The sequence below is a fragment of the Lontra canadensis genome, unplaced genomic scaffold (assembly GCF_010015895.1).
Source record: "Lontra canadensis isolate GAN:19392208 unplaced genomic scaffold, GSC_riverotter_1.0 scaffold2, whole genome shotgun sequence".
Lineage (NCBI taxonomy): Eukaryota > Metazoa > Chordata > Mammalia > Carnivora > Mustelidae > Lontra > Lontra canadensis.
Window position 1 is genome coordinate 19635907 of NW_022630996.1, and position 19818 is coordinate 19655724.

A 19818-nucleotide genomic window follows, 5' to 3' on the forward strand; every position below is an offset into this window, starting at 1 on the left:
TTTGAATTCGTGTAGAGGAAAGTTTAATGGTTGTGTCTAGGGGGATGATGTAGGGTTTCTATTGGAATATGTCATTCTCCCATTAATTTCATGGAAACTCAAAGTAAGGGAAATACCTGGGAGAGAAATACTTGCGAGATAAACTATGTGGTAGTCCATTGTGAACCCATGAAAACCTGAAGCATAAATTGGATACAGGTATAGCACAAAATCCTAAGAAAGAGAGTAAAATCATTATTGTCAAGCAGTATGCATTTTGCCTTTTCCGTGATAGCATCAATTCCATACTTTGTGACTCCATTAACAAACCAACGCAGCATGAGTCCACCAAAGTGCTGTGTAAGTTATCTGTTCCTTCTACATTCATTGAGTAAAGAAGAAATCTGTAGGGAGTCTTTGAAAAGTTGTTCAAAAAGTTAAGTTGTTGGGTAATTCCAACAGTTTAGAGATATCTGCCATCAGATAAGCAAGCAGACCATCTGCAGCTCAGTAAATGTGTGGTGAGTGAATTCCGGAGTGATTCTGGGTGAGATTTGCAGGCTGTTTGGTACACACCACCAGTCACAGCTGTAATAGTATTTTTTTCTGTTACAGCAATTCCTTTTTTATATATTCATAGGGTTTATGTCAAGAAAGGAAATGTTCTCCCAATAGCTTCTGATTGACCTATCTTGTCAGCACATCCTGCTTTTCTGAGATATAAAAAAAGTCTTGTAAATTTTAAAAAATAATAATTTTTGTTTTCCATCCTTACTGAAAGAGAAGGAATAGAAATGTTTGGCTCTGCTGGGTTTGTTGCCCTGATTATCAATCCACACTTCCCATTCCTGTTAACAAAATGACCAACTTGGAAAGGAGATTGCCTAGCAGCTTCTATGTTGTCCTAGAGAGTCCTAAACTCCTGGGCGGGGGGCGGGGAGGGGGTGCGGAAATAGCAAAAATACTGCAGCTCCAAATTCAGTTAGGGCTGGCTTAGCTTTAAATTGGATAAATAATTGCGTTTCTACTTTAGTATTTTCTCTCTCCCTTCATTCTCCCCTCCCTCTATGTTATGTGTGGATGTCTGTGTATGTTTATTTGTGTGCATATCTATTGGGTATGGAGGAGGAAGCTATTAACTTAAAAAAATCAAAACGTACCCTTCCTGCCGCCTACAATGAGATTTTGAGAAGCAATAGTTCATTTTATCACTTGGGAAAAATATGTCAGTTCCAAGAGGGTACAGTATATAATTTAAAGCACTATATTAAAATATACTGGAGTTTCCTGTTTTAAAATATGGAGCACAGGGACGCCTGGGTGGCTCAGTTGGTTAAGTGTCTGACTTTGACTTGGGTCATGATCCCAGAGTCCTGGGATAGAGTCCTGTGTGGGGCATGTCATACTCCTTGCTCAGTGGGGAGCCTGCTTCTCCCTCTCCTTCTCTCCCCTTCCCCCACTCATGCTCTCTCTTGAATGGATAAATAAAATGTTTTTAAAAAAATGTTGAATATGGAGCACATTGCTATTATTCTAGTTTTGAAATTCACCTGTAGCATTCGCTGAAACATGTCACAAAGACACACACGCACATACAAGAGCAAGTGCTGCCAGTGCCCCCGGCGGTCCTCCCTGGGAAACGAGGAGGTTAGATTACTGCTAACAGCTTGAGTAAAATCACTTGTTGTTCAACAGTAATGACTCCCCCATCTACTTATTTGGGAGAAACATGTTTCTTCTCCTCTTTGTGACTTGCTTCAGCCAATGGAAGGGAGGAGAAGTAAACCTCTGTGAGATCCAACAGCTAGAGTTCTGATCCTAAGCTTTAAGAAACACTGCATGTTTTTATGCACGTATCTGGGATCTTCCAAACTTTGTCATTTGAAGAATGTTCCAAGATATCTGAGGACCTAGAGGAGACAGAAGGTAGACTTGGATTGATCCAGAGTCCACATAGACTGAAGATGAGCGGTCCCACAGCCCATTACTGTTTAGTCATTGGAAACTTGGCCTTAGCTGAGGCAAAGCCATGCCAGGTGACCTATTAACATGAGAATTAGTGTTTGTCATTTTATGCTATTTTACGCTATTTTGTTACCCAGTAGTTAGAATGACAATAGGAGAGAAATATATCAGCATAGTTTGTATCATTAATATTCTTTGATGCTATGATTTATTCTGGATTATGCTTATCAACCACTTATTAATCTTAAAAGAGGTATAAGATATGCACCTGAATAACAGTATGATTTCTTGGTAGCTCTCAGCTTTTTTGTTTTTCATGTATTTTTCTGTGTATGCTACCATAGTATAGGCTTAATTGAATATTTAATATTAATAAAACTTCTCTGACAAGCACATATTAGGGAGTCAGATGAAAAGTTATTTTCTGATGAGTGACCTCAACTCTAAAACTTTTATATGATGTTCTGACAGAATTACTTGACTTCTTTAAAGGAATTGTACAAAGCTTATTTAAATATCTCTTTTTTCCCCTCTGACCTAGCATAGGCATGAAGGTCTTAGAAATTTTGACAAATGTACCAGTAGCCTATGAAAAATCTTAGTAGTGATTAGAATGGACATATCAGCATCATCCTTTGCAAGTTTATTTTGTGGTCTGAGAGGGCTGATGCAGCAGATGATTTTAATGAGTAGCTCTCTAAATGATCATCTCGGGAGTTTTGACCCTAAATATCTTTTGATGCTTATGTGGAGAGAAATGAACATACCAGGTAATAAATTCAACATTGTCATCAGTAAGGCTAATTGAGTGGTAATCCCCTAGAAATGCTGAGAAACTCTCAAATTCTTGCCTTTCAATGTTAACTCCTTCTATTCTCAGGCCACTTCTTGCATTGCACCAAAAAGTGGCTCTTGGAGCCATGTCTTTCCACTTCCCTCAAGGAATTAACTTCGCTGCTCTCTTTATTAGCATAGTTGGTACCCTTCATTACCTCAGAGACCTTGCTGAAAATGTGACCCTGTGTAACTATTGTTGCCTTCTTTGTGAACTGAAAGCTAACCAAGCTTAGAGCTAGATTAAGTGGCATGGAAATTTAAGAAGACAGCTGGTGCTCTACTCCCAAATGGAAATACTACACTCAGATCTAATATTTCATTCTTATGTGGTAGAGATATATTAGGGCCCAAAACAACACAACAGGATTCTTTCAAGCATCAATAATCTCCTTCTCTTACTGTTTAATCATTGGAAACTTGGCCTTACATCACCATTAGCTATTATGATAGGAAGAACAAGAAGAAGAATTCTCCCTTTTACTCCCCCCTCTGTCTCTCTCTCCCTCCCCACATCCATCCTTGTATTTACATATCTACCTATGGAGAGAGGCATAGCTTGCTTATTTTCTGACATTAGGAAATCCTCCTTTAAAAATCAGACCAGGCTGCTATGAATTGAAAATCAGATTTTTCTCTTATTAGCACTGATAGTAGCAAAAGGCTTTATAGTCACTTTGATTATTTCTTTCCAACCTGATTATGCTATGCAGGAAAATAAATTCTTTAAGATTCATCCTCCATAAGCCAAAACCACAGATGACTTTCAAAATAACAGAAATTAGCACAAATGGGAGTATGCTTTCATACTAGCTATTTTAAATATTCATGAAGAAGGCTGCTAATTTACTTGTGTATACTCTCCCCATTTTCTGACATGGATATTTTCTGTCTGAATGCATATTTTACTCCTCAAGAAAGAGGATGGACAGTGGAAGGGAAATAACATTATTGACTACTTACACCAAGCATTCTGCTATGAAGGCAATGTAAAATTTTCTCATTTAATTTTTTCAAGTTTAACATTGCTGTCTATCAGGATACTAATTATATGTTAACATTATTATACAATCTGCAAGTGCTCAAAGAATTTGGATACTTTTAAATCCAGCCATATTTTGTCCCTGTATAACAGATTGGAATGATGGTACTATTTCCTTATTATTTCAACAAGGAAGAAACAGACTTTTAGGTATCCTGCCCGAAGCCACAGAATATTTAGTGATCAAAGAAGACTTAAATATGGTGTCTAAACGTGTTCTGTTACTTAATGATACCTTTAGTTGATTATTTATATATCTAATCAATGTTTGTCTTCTCTACGGGAAACCCAATGAGGTCGGCTATTATCTATCTTAGATCATAATAAATTCAGTACATAGCAGAATTTTCTATATATAAAATATATTTAAAATAAGTAAATCCCATCTTCTGCTAGTCTTGGGCCTCTTGTCATTTGTGTATTTGCTTAATAACTAGCTAATCAGGTAGCAAGTTTCATACTACCTACAAATATAAACCAACCTGAAATAATGAAAGCCCACAGATTTGATGTAATTTTCCTGGGAATTCTAGCAGAGCTAGTGCTTTTCTCTGTTAATGGTGCATTAACATCTGTTATTTGAGGACCATTAAGTCTCTAGCCCATCTGTATGGGTTGGGGGTAGGGTATGTATCATATAGCCATTGCTACATTTTCCTTCTTGCCTTTACAAACTTAAACTTACTTTTCTTTGGAAGAGCCAAGTCATCACTGCATTCTCTCCTGCATCTCTGAAAGTATATGCAAAGGATAGAACAGCTTTTCTCCTGTCCTCCAGACTACTTAAGGCCAAACAAATATTTCTGACTATTAGGTTTTACCCACAATACCTCTGGAGACCTTCATTTACTTTTGTCAAGTGACCTCTTTCCCCAGTCAAATAGCAATTTTCCTGGTGGGAGCATTGATACTGAGACAAGTTAACTAACTTCCCCATCATGAGATATCTAGAAAGTTGGTGAGCTACAATCAAATTTTGGTTTATCTTGTTCGTAGACTTAACACTGGTTCATTATTCATACAATGAAGGTAATAATAGCACTTGGTTCTGAGTATGGTCACGAGGATTATGCTCATCCAAGTCAAGCTCTGAGTACAATGTCTTGCAAAGCATAAACTAAGTAAAAGAGATTCCAGCTATACATAACTCTAAAGGTTAGTGTAGTGACTAACCCTGAAATAGGACAGCAACCTAGAGGAAAAAAAGGTACATTTCACAAACCAGGGATTGTTAACTCCATTTTGTAGGCAAAGAGTTCCTCCAGAAAATACAATACCAATTATTAGTCACCAAATATTTTATTATTTTTATTCCTTTTTCCTTCCCTCTGATTTCAACTGGCACTAATGTTGGTGTCGTCTCTTAAGAATGCCTCAAGTAACTGAGATCTCCACAATAAATTCACTTAAAAACAAAAGCGGTATCACTATTCTTTTGTGTACTTCTGGCCAAAAGTAAATTGTATTTGGAGTTGCTAACATATGGGGTAGGCCATAATATGGTTTAATGAGTGGCTTTCTCATCAGAAGTAGCCTGAGAAGGGTGAAGAGCAGTGTCCTATTCTCTAGAACTGACAAGAGTCTGGTTAGGAAACCAGATAAAAGGGAAGCATGAGGCCAAAGATGTTTTTATATAACGTTTAGTTGTAGGAGACGGAAGAAGAAAGAAGTAGAAAGAAAGAAGAAAGAAAGAAAGAAAGAAAGAAAGAAAGAAAGAAAGAAAGCAGCTGACCAAATGACCAAATGAGAATAAGCACCATGAGAGACATCATAGAGGAGGAAGCTGAGGAATAGACTAGTTAAGAGGAGAAAGATCCAGGAAGGAGACACAAACCATGGTATCAACTGATCTTGGACAGCACTGTAAATTAAAGGTTTAGAGCCAAACTCAAGTCATTAGGGAAAAAAGAGGGGCAGCAATAGAGAGGATCAAGTCAGCCAACCTGGCAGTTCACAGAGGTGGGAAAAGGACTTTCAGCAAGACCATTTTCATGGGCTTCATTGGGACTTAAAATTCAGAGATGTAACAAGTGGTCAGAGGAGTGGATTTATATCAGATTAAAGTGACTTAACTACTCTGGACCACAGTGTCAAGACCAAACATCTCTAAGGTATATGTACAAAATACTGGATTTTTTTTCTCCCAGTGAACTAAGAGTAACATCATTAGTTCTGAATTCCAGAACGTCTGGTTTTGACAAGTGAGTCAGAATGGAGGTGGAGGGGACAGGTAATGAGAAAGAAAAGGGAGAGAAAAGAGAACATGGGAGAAAGGAAGGGAAGGAAGGAAAATAATAAAAAAATAAAGAAGAGAGAAGCACACCAAGACCACCACCAACTGCCTTAGTTTACCAGCCTGCACTTAAGGACATAATGTTACACAATATTCTTCAGGAAGAATATTTTCTTCCTCTATCACAAACAAGATAGAAAAAAAAAGGGGGGGAGAATGTGGCGGTGGCAATGACAGAATTTGGAATACAGCCGTAAATGATGGGATAAATTGTTCTATATCATGAAACCAGAAGAGCTGGTGGCAAAGATGGCTATGATTTTTCCCCTTTGGCACATGATTATCCTCTCTGGCTACAATAAATAACAGTAGAAGTAGTTTTGCTATTATTCAGAGAAGGCTTCAGTCTTTATTTTCAGAGAATACTGTATTTGTATATGACCTCCAAACAATCAAAGCAATCTAACCTCTGTTCCCTTACTTCATCTTCACTAAATAACTGAGAAATAGTTAAGGAGGTCTTATTATTTGTCCTTTGTTTAAAAAAAAAAAAGGTGAGACAAAAGATTGTTAAGTGCTAATTGACCCATGAATATTTAAAAGTGTGTTGTTTAATTTCCAGATTTATGGGCAGTTTTTTCTAGCTATCTTACTTATATTAATTCCTAATCTGATTGTTATGATCAGAGAATATGAGTCACATGATTTTGATAATTTTAAATTTATTAAAATGTGTTATGATCTAACTTGATGAACCATGTGAACCTGAAGAGAATGGGTATTCTTCAGTAGCTGGGTCTAGTGTTCTGAAGTAATTACATTTAAGAAATGTACTGATTTATAAGTAGATGTTCTATCAATTGCCAAAGGACAACTATTACAATTTCTTACTATAACTTTGGAGTTACAAGATTCTTCCTTTAATTCTATAAATTTTTAATTCAGGTATTTTGAAACTCTGTAAATAGACATAATACACTTAAAATTGTGAAGTCTTGTTAATATGCTTTTTCTTTTATCATTATGAAATGTCCCTCTTTACTTCTAATATTAACATTTGTCTTGCAAGCCACTTTATCACATATTAAAATAGCCACTCCACCATCTTATCCTCCTGTTTGCATGCTGTATCTTTTCCCATCTACTTGCTTTCACCTATCTACCTGCCTCTTTATATTTAAAGTATATCTTTACCTATGTCTTTATATTTAAACTGTATCTTTCTAGACAGCATATACAGTCTTACTTTTTTATCAACTTATTAACCTCTGCCTTTTAACTAGAGTGTTTAGACCATGACTTTCCAGTTTTGTCAAAATTTATAACTTCTCTTTGAAAGACATCATTAAGAAAACCAAGAGACAAGCCACAAACTGAGAGAAAATATTTGCTATATACAGTTGAACCTTGAACAACATGAATTTGAACTGTGTGGTCCACTTACACGTGGATTTTTTTTTCAATAAACATAGTACAGAACTGTAAATGTATTTTCCTTATGATTTTCTTAATAACATTTTTTCTCTAGCATACTATATTATAATAATACAGTATATAATATGTATGACATACAAAGTATGTCAATTAACTGTTAGCGATAAGGCTTTCAGTCAACAGTAGGCTTTTAGCAGTTACATTTTTTGGATAATCAAAAGTTATACATGGAGTTTTGACTGCTGGAGGTCAGCACCCTTACCCCTATGTTGTTCAAGGATCAAGTCTACATATATTTCACTAATGAATTGTTTTGAGGATATGTAAAGAACTCTTACAACCCAGTAATAAATGATTCAATCAGTAAAGAGGCAAACAGTTTTTAACAGACAAGATTTTAACAGAGAACATATATGACAAAACCAATAAGGGAGACAAACCATAAGAGACTCTTAAACATAGGAAACAAACTGAGGGTTGCTGGAGGGGAGGGTGGTGGGGGTACAGGGTAACTGGGTGATGGACATTAAAGTTCGCAGGTGATGTAATGAGCACTGGGTATTATATAAGACTGATGAATCACAGACCTCTACCTCTGAAACTTCTTTTTTAACTTAAAAAAGAACGTATATGATGAGTGACAGGTAACTACACATAAAGTTGCTCATTAGTCATTAGGTAAATGCAAATTAAGACCATAGTGAGACACCATTATACACCCACTAGAATGTCTAAAATTAGAAAGATTGACAATACCCAGTGTTGGTAAAGATGTGAGCAATTGGAACTCTCATATTGCTGATGGAAATGTAAAATATGACAACCACTTTAGAAAATAGTTTTGCAGTTATTTATATAGTTAAATATATATTTGCCTACCATATGACCCAGCTATTCCATTCTTAGGTTTTTATGTAAGAAAAAAGAAATCTTGTGCCAACACAAATACTTGTACATGAATATTCATGGCACCAGTATTTATAATAGCTGAAAACTGGAAATACCTCAAATTTCCAACAGAGTCCTGGGAAAAACAAATTGTGACAATGTGAATGAGTCTCAAAAATGTTATGCTGAGGAGAAACCTGATTAAAAAGAATATGAACACTAAAATGTCATTCTTATGATATTCTAGACAAGCCAGAGCTAATCGTTATAACAAAAGACACTTCAGAAGTTCCTAGGGCTAAAGGTGAGTGTGGGGGCTTGGTTAGCAAAAAAGATTGACTGTAGGAGGGCCGGATAGAAGTTTCTGAGTAATGAATAGCCTGTATCTTCATTGTGGCAGGAGTTACACAGGTGTGTACATTATTCTAAATTCATTTAACTGTACATTTGAAATGGATACATTTTATTTTATGTAAATTACATCACGGTAAAATTGATTTAAAAAAAAAAAAAAGAAAGGCTGCCACAGGAGAAAAGAAGGAGAAACTTGACCCATCCAATCAATCTGTTCTCTATATGAACCTGAGATTCATTTTTTTAAATACAGGAGTTTTATGTTTAAAATCTGTCAATAACTCCTCATAGCCCTTGGGATAAGGGCAACCATTTCCACGTGGAATATAAGGCCCACTGATACCTGTCCCTCCTCTTTAGTGCTCAAGTGTCATTTTTGGAAAATCTGCTTATCTCAGCCTGATTCTCCAGATGGAATTTCAGTTCTCTATACCCCTGTTTTGTATTCAAGCCACTGTTGTGGATGCTGGTGCATCCACCCAGAGCTCCTTCCCCTCTTAGGCCAATGCTGAATGTTATTCTCTTCCCTGTTTGAGCACTGAATTATGAGGCACTTGAGGACCTGACCCACAGTAGGTTCTCAATAATGTTGAATAAATGAAAACTATCTAGATAGAGGTTTTGTTTTTTTTCTCAGAAAATTCATTGGAAACATATAATTCTGGGGTCTGAATTTTAGCATTTCAACCTTTGAGCTCAACCAGCAATATAGTATTCTGAAGAATAAAACCATTAATACTATAATCTCTCTTTTTATCCAAGGTTTAGGAGCATTTTACAAGTGTAATCCTATTTAGTGGGAACAACAGTCAGAGCCCTGGCTCTTATGAGTATCCCTAACTTAGTGAGTAATATCTGTAGAAACAGACTTAGAATGTTCTTCTATCTGGGGATAGAACAAAGAGGTTTGCATCAGAATCTGAGTAAGTTTCAGATCACTATAGGGTCTGTGGAGAACTTCCATGGAGTTATCTTTTTTAAAACTTCATTTATTTATTTATTTATTTATTTATTGTTTATTATTATTTTTTTATTTATTAGAGAGAGAGAGAGAGAGCATGAGCACCAACCAGGGGGTGGGGATGGGGAAGCAGACTCCCCACTGAGCAGGGAGCCAAATGTTGGGCTCAATTCCAGGACCCTGGAATCATGACCTGAGCTGAAGGCAGACACCCAACCAACTGAGCCACCCAAGCACCCTCATGGAGTTATCTTAATCAATAGTCACAAATAGCATTGTGATATAGCTAAACTATTTTTGTGTAAAAGCACTCAAAGAATCATATGGTTTCACTTATTTGTGGAGTATAACAAATAGCATGGAGGACAAGGGGAAATGGAGAGGAGAAGGGAGTTGAGGGAAATTGGAAGGGAAGGTGAACCATGAGAGACTATGGACTCTGAAAAGCAATCTGAGGGTTTTGAAGGGGCGGGGGGTGGGAGGTTGGGGGAACCAGGTGGTGGGTATTGGAGAGGGCATGGATTGCATGGAGCACTGGGTGTGGTGCAAAAAACAATGAATACTGTTACACTGAAAAGAAATAAAAAATTAAAAAAAAAAAAGCACTCAAAGACCCAAGGAGGTTAAGTGATTTTTCTGTGTGTATGTCAGAAGACCTTAAACTGGAATTCTGGTCTCCTGACTTTCTGTAATTCCATTTTGCTAACAGTCACAGAGAAGGAATTGCCTTAGTAATTTAGGGGGAGACTCATGTAGTTCATCTGCCTTTGAACCACTTATCAGATAGTTTCTTGGGAAGGGACTGCCCAACCCCATGCTAGAGAAATTGACAAAACACGATGATAGGAGTGATGTTTTCCTCACTACTTACTGGCTGGGTTGCCTTGGACAAGTCACCCACATTCCCTAAGTATCAGCTTCCTCCTAAGTAAATTGAGAAACTAATAGCAGAGATGCCATAGAGTCATTGTGGGAATTCACATAGATAGTGTACGTAAATCAACTTTTAAAACACATATTGCATAGTAACTGCTCAATTAAAGTTAGTTGTTTTAATTATAATTCCCCATGAGGGAGATGGGAGTCATTACAAGCCAGGAAATGTGTAGAATGATGGCCAGGAAACAAAGCTGTAGAAAAGAGGATCCTTTTCCTTATGTGAGAGCATTAAGCACTCAGACATTTACGCTGTGGGGACTAGCTGTGATCAATAGTTCCACAGGTGATAAAATCTCAGATTGGGACCCATAATGGAAGAAAACTCCTGACAGGACAATCTACTGTGAATGCAGAAACAGAGCACACAGAGTTCTTCCAAAGGAAATAAGTAGAGCTTTTGCAATTGGCCTTTGCAGTATCTGTGTGTATGGCTTCTGTTCTCACTACCTAAATGCCACCAAAATTGTTGACATTTCCTCATTGTTTTCTTTGTTACACAAGTAATGCTTGGTCATTGTACAAAATAAAAAAATACAGAAAACGGTCCCTTTATCTCTCTACCTGTATATAAAATTAATATTTTGAGATATAAGCTTTCTCTCTCTCATTTATGGATTTCAAAAAGAGAGATACACCAGTGACTTCTTAGTCACTAAGTTCAAGGACATCTCCTTGTTTCTCCTGTCTCCCTGAAACATCCTATGTTAGCCCTGCCCTCAGTCTTGATGCTTATTCTTCCTTGGATTTAACACCTCATAGTAAACTTGCCTGCTTCCCCAAACCTAAAATTCAATATGTATTAAAATGAAATATTCAGCTTCTGCCCCAAAAGCTTTTGTCCCTGTCCTGTGTCCTTTGCTTCTATTAACAGAATCACCTTATTATTTTTTCTTTCCTGTAGCCTCCATCCTGTCACCAAGTTCTCCACATCATCCCCACCCACCGCCCTCCTCCACTTCAGGCCCATCACCTCGGTTGAAGCCCTGTTGCCAAATCCCCTGACCTTTGTAAGGAGATTCTCTCTTTAGTATTTGTAAGATCCCCTCATTGCAATCCAGCCTGAGCCCCTCGGCCAGATTCACCCTGTAAAACACAATTCTGACCACTTAATCTCTACTTAAAACCTACAATGACCAAGAAAAGCCCTTGCTCTTTGGCAATGGGTATATCAGGGCCTTACCATCTGGTCTCAGCGGACGTGGCCTCCCTGCTTTCCATCAGTTCCTTTCGCTTACTTTATTCCCCAAAGAGGCCAGACTCCTAGATGTTCCCTACATCCTCTCCACACGGCCCCACTTCAGGTTTTCTTCCCACTATTTTTTTTTTCACTCAAATATTTATTTATGCCATATCCACATGTTGAAATACTACCCATCTGTTGTGGTTCAGACTATAGGACATCTCTGTGAAGGATTTCACGATGCTCTTATCTCATCTCACCTATCCCTTTCTATGTTGCATCACAAATAATGAAGTGTATAACTTACTTACCTGGACACACCAAAGAAGGGGAAGTCTGTTTACATGTGAATCCTCTACACTCTACTGTAACTCGTTCATGGTTGGGATTCTTTAAGCACTCTGAGTGAGTGAATGTTCCCTGACTTGAATCAATGTACAGTTGGTAGCTGGACTATATCTTTGATCTTCGTAATCAGAATGTCTTTATCTCAATATACTTTGTAATCAAGGAAAAAAGGAAAGTACGCATCTCATTGATGACCTCATCTGCTCTGTTATAGCAGGTCCGGTAAAGAAATGCACAAAAGATAAGAGGAAAGACTATTAATACCTAGAGTCATTGTGGAAGAGTTCTCTGCTTTATTTCACTGACAATGTCGGTGAGAAATTATGCAAAGGATGTATTGGTGAGAATGAATCTTCACAGGGTTATCCCTGAAGCAGTTTTACATCTTAGTCTTACAGAGATTGTATAAAGACTGTACCAGTGTACAAGAAATGAGGTTCTTTGTTAAAATGGTTGTTCTTCACAAAGCATAACCTAACATATATTAGGAGGACATTCGACTAAAACTTCATTTGGAAGGACTTTTGTGGCCAATATGGTTTTAAGTGTAAAGTCTGTACTATTAATATGTTCTACCCTATTTGCTAGGTGAGGTTTTTAAGTAAAGGAACTTCCTAACATATAACCTGAAGTTTGGAGTGTAAAAACATTTAATATAGGGATTATATGAGCAATAATTAATAACCTTGTTTAATACTGAAAAATATAGAAATCTGAAATCTTATAGTTTTCCAAATTCCCCAAGAAGTAAGCTAAGAATACAGGGCAGCAAAATATTGTTCTAAAAACTGACAATTCCCCTACCATTCCGTTGTTTCTTACAACAATAGATTGATAAAATCACACGTGCTCTGACTCTTCTCTCTTCATACCAGGCTTTCTACATTGATAAAATTGCTATAGAATCAGTAGGAGTTCTGTGCATCAAGGATATATCTGAGATAGAAGAGGGAGAATTGCCCCAATATATATCACACTGAATAAAAAATGTTTTTATTGGAAAATTTTTCAGAAACTCAATAGAAGAAATCATCAAAAGATAATTTTGAGAGGAAGTGTCTTCTCTTTTGGCACTTTAGTTTTTTTTTTTTTTTTCCCCATATGAACTACCCTTGGATTATATGCTTTGATTTTTTTCAAAATAAACCTCTTAATAAAGAGCCCCTTTGGCTCTACTGGCTGACATTTTCTAAATCCTCATGAACTGGCAATTTATTCTAATAAGGATATAGTAGACATTTAAATTTCTTTAAGGTCACAGGATAGAATTTAGGCATTTGGATTGAAATTACACGGTTAAAATCTTACATATCATTAAAAATGTTTAAAGTAAAAGCAATGTCATAAAGCAATCCCCTGTCCAATAATTCTGAGTCAACTTATCTTGACTTCTAGCAGCTTTGGAGATTTGATTTTAATCAAGATGATGTTTATGAATGTTAGGAAAATACGTACACTGACAACACTCTGGTATAATCATGATCATTCATATCTCCCAGTAGCCCATCTGGCCAGAAAGAAAATAATGGCAGAATCTCTAAGGCAGGATGTAGGGCTGCTCCATCCTAAGCTTAGCACTGGTTGAATCTATCATAGGTCATAAGCCAAATAAATACAAAAGCTGATTGAAGCTTCTTTTGTCTAAAGCCAGTTAGGATTCATTTTGTTAATATGCCAGTTTTGAATGAATAGTCCATAGCAGTTTAAAAGACCCACATACTTGTAACCAAAGAAATGTAAGGTGAAATGTAACGCTTTACTCGCCAGTGCAATAAAAAAAGAATGACAAAGAAGGAAGTTATCTTATTTTTGGTGTAGAGTGTAGAAAAATGATAGCCTGGGCACCTTTGGTGGTAGACTAAATTGATGCAGCCGTTTTAGAATTTTTAAAATACATAAACATTTAAAATGTATTCCCCAAAGCAAGAAATTCCATATCTGTAATTTTATCCCATTGAAATATGCACTAAAACACTAGAATTAATAATAACTAATATTGTTAAAAAATAAAATAATAGTAACTTATACTGTTGAGTGCTCAGTATGTACCAGCATTGTTCTAAGTGCTTGACAGACATGAACTCATTTTATTTATTATCATCATCACTGTAACTCTAGGAGGTTAGTACTGTTCCTATCAAGAAACTGAGGCCTTGAGCAATTAACTGAGCTACTCAAGGGCACAAAGTAGTGGAGCCAGGATTGCAACACAACCCGGCATTCTTGCCCCCTTCATCTCCTTGCTTTTCTCAGCAGTGCTACATATACTACATGTGGGCCCAGAAGGCCACTCAGTGCAGCACTATTTGTAATAGAAGAAAATTGGAACCAGACGAATCGCCACCACCAGGAAATTATTAAATGAGTTATAGTACTTCCAACACTTCAACTAAGCTTGTGGCAAACTTGCATCTGCAGCAGGCCTATAGAAATACTTGAAATACTCCAAACACATCAACAAACAAACAAACAAACAAAAAACTTCTTTTTTTATTTTAGGTGCCAAGGGTCAGGTTAATTTTGATCTGTCAGTACTTGATACATTATCGTTGGTCTTCATAAAGCACAGTTCTGCTTTTGTTCGTGTGTTTTCTTTTTTCTCATTCCTGTTTCCTCTACTCTCCCCCAATGTGTTTGGTCTATACAATATGCTGTGTTCTTACAGAAGATGAGTTGTTGTTCATAGGCCTATTTTAATATGCATATAAGAACTATGATACATATCTTGTTGTGATTTCTACTTTTTTCACCTTGCAGTGTATTTTTAAGCTCTCTGCAAGTTGCTGTGGGTACAATTAGTCTGTGGCTTGTCCTGACCATGCCCTGCAGATTGGACATCAACACAGCTTACCAGTGATTTCTCTTGCAGTAGATGCCTACATTGGTGGCAATTTCCTGACAACAACAAGAGCAAAAACAAACAAAAACAAAGAACCCCAATGTGTTGAGCTTCCAAGCATGCCTTCTCATGGATCCACTGAGCATTGCCTTGGAATGTATACACAGGAGAAGAATTGCTAGGTCTCAAAGAGTAAGTGGAAGCCTATTGTAGCTGAGTACTGCCACACTGTTCTATGTAAGGCCTGCACCAGTATTCGCCATCAGCAAAAGCCTGTGAATGCACCCCTGACCTCGTATCCCTGTCCACACCTGGCATTATCCACTGCCCTCATTTTTATGGGTTTGATAGAAGTGACATGAGACTTCATTATTTCAGTTTTATTCTGAAAATCAAATCACACACATCCAAACTTAAAAAATACAAACAGCAAATATGGTGGGACAGAAACCAAAATGGGAACCCAGAGTAAAGGTTGGCACTCTGTTGGTCCCTCATAAATTGGACGCTTATATAGGCCCGTTCCTGTGTAGCGATATGACCTTGAGCATTATGAGCTGGAATGGAGATTCCTGCAAACAGCTGAGACCCTATGTCTTAGTTTGAGTTCTTCCAGAGGAGGCTATGAAGCAAAAATTTATGTCCCAGTAGTATAAGAAATACCAGTAGGAGAAAGGAAAAGTGATACAGAAGTGCAAGACAGGACTGCAGGATAAATTCTTTAGCCAGCTGTTATGATAGACAACTGGAGATTAAATCTGTAGGGAAACACCTGCATTAGAATGATCCCACCCAAAGGGCACGGGAACTGGGAGATGTACACACAGACGTCAGAGAGTCATTGATTGGGAGCTGCTCCTAAGAGCGTTTAATGCCTTTGCACTTCAGGGCCTGCTATGTGATAGGCACAGAGCTGCAGACACAGACATGGAAGTCAGCTAGAGTGCGGGAACGGACATGCACAGAGCCCTGATCCACCTGATCCTTGCACCATCCTGATCCACCTGATCCAACATTAAATGTGCCATGTCCCGTCATTGCTTTTTCAAGGTGCTATCCTTGAAAATTTGTAATTCCTCAAAATATATTTACGACAGAGTTAGTGGGATAAGTTACAGTTGGTCCTGAGGCCATCAATGACATACATTATTTGCCTTTTCTTCCATTTATTCAAGATTCCTCTAACCCTTAGCCAGTACTTGCCAGCCTAATGGAGAAAGTCAGACCTTTATGCTTGAGGGGTTGTGGACCCAGTTCTTGACAGGACCTAGTTGCTGTAATTGCCCATATATGATTATTACCAAAAAGAGAAGCACCAGAAGCCTTCTGAGCTCCAAATCCACACGTGCCTTCCTGTTCCCATTGTGAGCAGCGACCCTACCTCCTCATGATCATCTGGGCTGCATGCCTCGGCCTGGAGGGCAGCACCTTCCTTGTCTGTTTTGTCTGGTGTGATGAAGAACCCAAAATGACAGGTGCTATAACTTTGGGTTTAGTGAAGCCTTTACTACTTACTCCACCTCTGAGACCCCTAGTAGAGTCTGAACTTACTGGGAGGGAATAGGAAGCAAAAGTCCCCCAGGAGACCAGGGTCACTTCTATGCCCATCCTTGGTTCCTAGATCCATATAATGGTACAGAGAATACCGTCTAATACCATTGGTTAAAGGTATAAACCATATCTTAATAAATCAAAGCTGTTTCTAATCTATAATCAGTTCTTCTGTGACTAGGTATTACAGACCATGGTATACATTTACAAGGAGACACAAGATACTGCAGCATGGCTTATATTAGTGAAAGACTGGAAATAACAAAAAGGAAAAGTGATATGGAAGTAGCATCAGAGTCCTTCTTACCAATCATGATTGTCAATTTCTTCTATTATTACTAATTCCTGCCATAAAACGTTCATGTAAGAATTCGATGTATTGAACGTAAAATGTAAAATGCCTGGTGCCTGAAGCACAGTAGGCACTCAATAAAGAGTGGTTTCTTTAGGTTTTCATTATTACTTAGAATGACAGTATTTTCTGTGAAAGAAAACAAATAAACAGAAAAACAGAGAAGTGAATATAAAAGAATAAAAGAAATCAGAAGTCTTTGTTCCTCACGAGAATCTCTGGCTCCCTCCAAGAACTGTTTTGTTGTTGTTTCATTTCTCATAAATTCGACTCTAAGCATTAGATTCAGGAAATGATTAGATGTCCCCAATTTAGGTAATTATGTGACTAAGTGATTAGATGTCCTCTATTTATTAGGGCTCAGTGTGATTCTAAATTGTATAGTCTGTGAAATTTGCAGAATTGAAGCTTGTGTGATTGTGTTTGAACTTGGCTGATTAAGGGGGTGGTCAGGGATGCTGTCTTTTTGCTCTCAGCAAAGCGGAGAGATAGGTTCCCAGGTCCCCTGTGCCCATGGAGGCTTGGGTCTCTTGTCAAGAAGAGCAGTTACAACACAGATGAGATTTCCAGCTGCTGCCTGAAAACCCCTCATGCAGATTCTCAGCAGGAGGCTTTGCTGATGACTGAGTTGGGTGTGCTTGGCACAGAGGAACCAGGCTCTGGAAACAGAAATTTGGGAAGCCTTATTATAGCAGCCTGAGTCTATTACTTGGTCAACAAATCTGAAAGCTTCTGATCCTGGACACTTGATTGCTTGACCTTCCTGGGGTGACTGAAACTGCTCTTTAAAGGTCACCAATTTCTAATAAATCCCCAAACCCTTCCTTTTCCATCCTTATTGACCACCCTGGTATTTCTGTTTTTAGCGCCCCACTCCTTTAAGTCACTTTTCCAATGACCCCATCCCCATTTCTATTTTGCAATTTTACAATGGACTGTGTTCAAGGATTGTTCCTAAGCAGCCCCTGGTTTTAGTTAGTTAATGGAATCTGAAGTGTATCTGTGGCTAAAAATAGCTCTCTCCTCCAAATGCTGGCTGCAGAGAAATGTGAGTCTTTCTTCAACATGATGAGTCTTAGAGAGACATTTATTTTTATTATCTCAAAATTGGTCTGTCCTCTTCCAGTCTCTCGTGTCAATTCTTTAACCACCAACACTGCAAGATACACAGGAAGACGTTTCTCAGTACGACAGACCTAATACATGCTTGCTCTATTAAACCAATAGGCTGGGATTCTGTGTGATGAGCAAATATTTTTATTTAGCTTGCTTATTTATATTTCATTGGTTGTTCTCAAAAAACATTTATAAATATGATAAAGAGAAAAATAGCATTTTGCAAATATTTAAAAGATAAACTGCTCATTTCATTTACAGTTCAGTTTATCATAAGATAAAGAACAGTCTCATATTTGTAAACTTCTCTATTTTTTTCAGCTTCTCATTGATTATGTTTCAAAACAACAAAAGATGGAATTTATTTCTTCAGATATTATTCCCAAATAGTTCAACTGTCCTGACATCTGGTGGTTTTGATATGATGTTGATAAGCACCAACCATATATTAATATTTGAGCATTGTCCACAAGACAACAAAAACCTGATGGACACACAAATTTCATCATGAAAAAAATAAAATCATCTGCGAGCAATCATTAAAAAAAAAAAACAAAAACTCCCCAGTGAGTGAATTTTTCACTGTCTAGTAATTATTTTGATACTGTAGATATAGAACCATTCATATGGTTTGGGGGAAGAAATGCCATATGGTAATCTAAATACTAAAAAATGAATAATTATTTTAATTTTTGAAAGTACAAATTAATATGGCAGTTTTCACCAAGAGAGCTTGATAAAGTCTTCTATATACAATAAAATTTATTTATGGTGTTTTTCTGCTCAAAGGACATTTCTATATCTTGCTGTGACAATTATCCAAAGCTGTATTCAAGTACCTGACAATTAAAAGAAAAACTATTACGATCATAATTGATACTTTCTTTTTCTTTACCTCTTATTTATTTCCAAATAACACTATCATTTTGAAAGAAAAAAATAAGGATATTTATGATGTGTCAAAGCCCCAGAGGAGGGGAGGCTTCAAGTGAGGCCGGAGAATTCATAGCGAATATGCTGTGAATTGTATGAGAAGTTCACCCAATAGTACAGTGAAGTTCATGAATGCTCAAACAGAGAACTTGGTTCTCCTTGAGGACATAGCTCCTTGTCTTGAAAGAATTAAGATCTTAGCAGATTTCACCAGCTACAGGATAGAACCTAGTCAATCCACTTTATACTGGGAGCCTTTTAAAAATTTACTCAATCCGTAAAGCATTCACCATGGTGCCATTTGTATAGACATGCCTTTAAAAAAATACATTTTGATGGTGACAGTTACATTATTTTTGGCTTTGCATAACAGCTGCAGACTATAATTAAGACAACTAAAATTTGTAGGTGACATTCATCTTCGATAACATAATATTTTTTGTTAGTCACACAAACTGTTGTTCAGTATCCAGAGCCTACACCCAGGACTCTTCATTTATTAGTGGGATTTGGGTTAATACTATTTCCAGGAATTATTCCTAGTGGCATATGAGGGCTGCAATACCCTAGAATCAACATCTAATGCTGTGGAGGCCCCAGTGCAAAGCCTCTCTCCCTGGATACTTCTTGCTTTACTTTATTTCCAAGATGATTAATTTCATACTATTCCAGGAGCTGCTGCTGCTGTAATCTTCTCAGATCTATTTTTGATCATCACTTCATTGACTTTTTAACTGGAATGTTCTGGATCCCCGTGATACTTACGTACCATACCATCTTTTTCTTAATCCTGTCAATTTCTCATAAAAATTAAATATATATATATATATATATATATATATATATATATATAAATATATAAATATATAT

The 19818-nt window shown here is 37.2% G+C and overlaps 1 long non-coding RNA gene across 1 annotated transcript in view; it reads right to left on the reverse strand.

Annotated features, from left to right (window-relative positions):
• Nucleotides 1–17793: 17793 nt before the first annotated feature.
• Nucleotides 17794–19818, reverse strand: part of LOC116872275 — a 3981-nt gene continuing 1956 nt past the window's right edge. The window contains exon 3 of the long non-coding RNA XR_004383623.1: nucleotides 17794–18055. This is a non-coding gene — a long non-coding RNA (uncharacterized LOC116872275). The remainder of the gene's footprint in view (nucleotides 18056–19818) is intronic.